This window comes from Nuphar pumila, chromosome 6 (genome assembly GCF_984573655.1).
Source record: "Nuphar pumila chromosome 6, dmNupPumi1.hap1.1, whole genome shotgun sequence".
Lineage (NCBI taxonomy): Eukaryota > Viridiplantae > Streptophyta > Magnoliopsida > Nymphaeales > Nymphaeaceae > Nuphar > Nuphar pumila.
In genome coordinates, this window is record NC_143254.1 from 93,675,155 (window position 1) to 93,678,987 (window position 3,833).

A 3,833-nucleotide genomic window follows, 5' to 3' on the forward strand; every position below is an offset into this window, starting at 1 on the left:
GACCCAACCTATAACAAATCGGTTTTCACCTCCTGTCTTTCATATCCAAACAAAGAGAGTCGTCCGTAACAAATGAAAACATTAATTTTTGTGTAAAAAATTCAAATAAGATTAAACGATTTTACAATAAACATATAGAGACTCGAGACAAGTTTGGACACGATAAAACATGACAAAAAACCATAGCCCCATCGAAGCAAAGAATTTAAATCAAGAACATTGCTAGGGTTTTCCCTTGAGGGAAACGCCCTCCAAAAATAGGCGTATGCCGTTTTTAAGTGGCGAGCACACGGTATTCTTTAGTAAAAGGCGAAAGAATAGTTCGCTCTGTGCTCACCACGCGGCTGCGTGATTGTAAACGGTTGCATGCCACCCCTTTATATACAAGAGACTTGGCCACCAACATCTCTCGCTGATCGATATGGGACTAACACATTCATTTGTTGAAACCACCCAACAGAACAGACTACAACGTTCCCTCGTATGCGGTTTCATCTCTGTTGCTCGTCTAAGCCGCGTAACATTGGTCTCAGGAACAGAGCCTCTATCGTTGAGCTCGGTTTGGACCTGAAACTGAGCTTCTATGGTTCGGGTCATGCTCCACTTTCTAGGTTTACTCCTAAAACTGGGACAGCCCAGTCTTTAGTTTTACATGTTCGAGGTCTGCTTGTTTGGGCATCGTGAGCAGCCCAAGGGCTTGATGCCTTACATAGGGGAGCAAGTAGGTGCGGCACTCAAGGTGTAAGTAGGTCCGAACAGGAACTAGGCCAAGTTCATGAACAGGGCTACCTTCATCTGGACCCGGAACTGGATCCTACTGGAACATACTGCCTTAATTAGATCCTTGTACCCATCCAGCATGATCTGAAAATACGGTTGGCCAAGACGAATATCAAGACCGATTATTTATTGGACCATATCCAAAAATCAAGGGGTGGATTGGAGTTCAGCTGTCGTCAACCTATTTTAATTGGATCTAAATACATCTGGAACCGATCCAGCTTGATTTTCGTCCAGTGTGGGTATGGCTGAAAATTGTGGACCCATATGGGTTTTAGCGGGTTGGGATGCAAATGGGCCAGGTCTTAAGTAGACACATTTTTTAACTGGGTATAAAAATTAGACCCGTATGTGTTAATCGGTTCAAGTACAAAGCAGGTTAGCCGTCATTTGTTTCGGGTTTGGGTTCAAGATCGAGTATTGTAGATCGGTAGGGGTTAATGTATTCAAGTATAGACTGGTTAGGGTATAAATGGGTTGTGTTTGTCACGAGCTCATTCTTAATTTAGTTGGCTGCTCCTTTAACAAGATAATGCATTCTCTTAAAAAAAACAAGATTATACATTAAAAAGCTTTATTATATTTATGAACACTTGTAATTCGTAAAGCATATTAAAGATCACTATTATAAAGTATGCAAAAAAATTGAAGACAAAAAGAATATTATTGAAAACTAACCAAATTATCGATTTAAAACGAAAATTTTCCATTTAAAAAAAAAGAAAATATTGTAAATATTGGTTCATATTTAGAAAGAATCAAAATCAATAATTTAATGCAATTACTTTTTTTTTTTTTTTTGCTTTTTAGAGCTAGTAATCCAGTTATCATAAAGGAAGCCAATTGGATTAGTGCTATGATATTTCTATGAAATGATTAAAGTTATCATAAATGTTGTGCATTGGGTTCGGGTTACAGAATGTCCAGGACTGGATTTGGATTTGGATTTGGATTCAAGTACATACCTGGTTTCAGTTTAAGTCATTTGGGGTATAGATTGCTTTGAACTGTTTGCACCAGGCAATAAAACGGTCAGGTCGAAACATGTTTGCTTCTATACCTTTCACAATAACTTTGTAAACAGAATTTTACTTGTCCAGTACTGGGTTGTCAGAAATGAAACAGGTTTGGGTTGAGGTACAGATTGTATAAGATAATTTCTGCCTGTGTATAAAATGGGCTTAAGTGCATATCGGATTTGGGTTTTGGTTGGTTAGGGTATAGATTGCGTATAACTGTTTGCACCGGGTATCAAAAACGGATCAGTTGCAAACAGATTTGGTTTTATATCCTTCACCATAACTTTGTAAACAGTTTTTTTACCTAATATGCACACGGTAATGATGCATGTAACATGGCTTAATGAAAATTACCATAAAATGTTTCATTTTTATTCTTGAAAGGCAAGCTGGGTGGTTAGGTAGACCACTACCAGTTATACAATTATACCATTGGGTTTTGAACCTGCAACGTCCCAACACAAGGTGAGGTGCACTAGTTGCTCCTACCAGACAAGCGGAGCCTGTTGGTATAAATGTTTCAAGTGTTGCTGAACATGATCCTTGGAATTCTTTGGTGGACATCGGGTCACCCCATCCTAGCTTGACCAAGCCTTGTTATGGCTTGACAGGCCTGACCCGGTCTCAGCCTCGCAAAAGACAACCAGACTCTTGTAGGGTTTGAGCTGGGCACAGGACTTATTGGGCTGAGGCGGATCTTGCCGATTGCCGAGCCCTTTCAGTCCAAGTAGTGAATGGGTCAGGTTTGGTTGGACCTCCAGCCTGAATTTCTTATACAGATCATGCAACAAGATCCAATCTATGGATCAGATTCATTCTTATCAGATCAGACTTTGTGTATTTTAGACTTTTAGTCAATATTTTCAGCAAGTGTGTTGAACAAGTTGTTCCACCAAGTTTCAAATTTTATTTTCCCATCGAAGTCCTTAAGAGTTTAAACCATCACAGGATCATATATCACAATCCTAAAAGACACATACCAATCCAAGACATCTTCAAAGTTTTTATAGAATAAATTGTGGAGATCTGATCCACGACCCAGCATGAATCCAACCGGTTTTCACGTCTTCCATTACTGAAAATGAAACCCCACAATCGATAAACTAATAAAATTTCATCATTAGAGATTGGTAGGGGTGCGCCAGGCCCGTGCAGTAGTGCAACGCTCGAAGGGCCCAGTAGCAAGCTACTGTGGTGGCACCTTCCCCCAAAAGAAATTAATTTAATATCGTGTGGTCACATGGACCACATATCAGATATTAAACTGATAAGAACAGATACTACACTTGATCTTAGCCAAAAGGCCGAGAAAGGCATGAGTTCAACATTCCTCTCGACCTCACTTTATACACCCTTCACCCCCTCTCACTCCGCTCTATTAGTCGATATGGGACTAAAATCGAAGTCTCATATTCTACCACCGAGCAAAAACACCCACCCATGGTTTTCCTCTCTTGGGCAAGCGTTCCTCATCATCAAAAAACATGACGATGATAGGTATGTATTGCCCGTATGGGTAACCCTTGCCCGGAACCATGATGTATGCAATTCAAGTTAAATGCAATGATCAGATGATGGTCATATTGTAGATCTATTTAGCTTGCCAGATGGAGCTGCATTTGATATGTTTTTTTTTTTTTTTGGCTCATTTTAGGTGTTGCATCATTTTCATGAGGTTAGAGGTGCGGATGGATTGCATTGGGTCGGACATCCGACCCAAATCTAATGTAGTTTTCTAAAACATATCTTCAAATAAAAACTCAATGTTGCGTTTGACGGGCAGCCTAGGTTCAAATCCCCATGGGTGTCACCCCCTGTGGAAGCCGAAGCTTGGCGACTCTGTGAGTCGAGTGGTAAACCCTTAGTTTTACACTGGCAGGACAGCGACCAAAAGCATGGCAGGCTGACCCAGCACAGCTTGGTCTATGCGCCTGGGGTGGTTTTTCTGAGTAAAAAAAAACTGAATGTTGAGTCAGTTTGGGTTCAGATTTAAGTGGTACCACTGGGTTGAACCTTTTATTTGACCTCCATTCA

The 3,833-nt window shown here is 40.4% G+C and overlaps 1 non-coding gene and 1 pseudogene across 1 annotated transcript; both read right to left on the reverse strand.

Annotated features, from left to right (window-relative positions):
- Positions 1-228: 228 nt before the first annotated feature.
- LOC149835209 (U5 spliceosomal RNA) lies at positions 229-346 on the reverse strand. Its single transcript, XR_016432927.1, has one exon. It is a non-coding gene; the product is annotated as a U5 spliceosomal RNA (small nuclear RNA).
- Positions 347-2,930: 2,584 nt separating this feature from the next.
- LOC149835210 (U2 spliceosomal RNA) lies at positions 2,931-3,116 on the reverse strand (annotated as a pseudogene).
- Between the last annotated feature and the right edge of the window lie 717 nt (positions 3,117-3,833).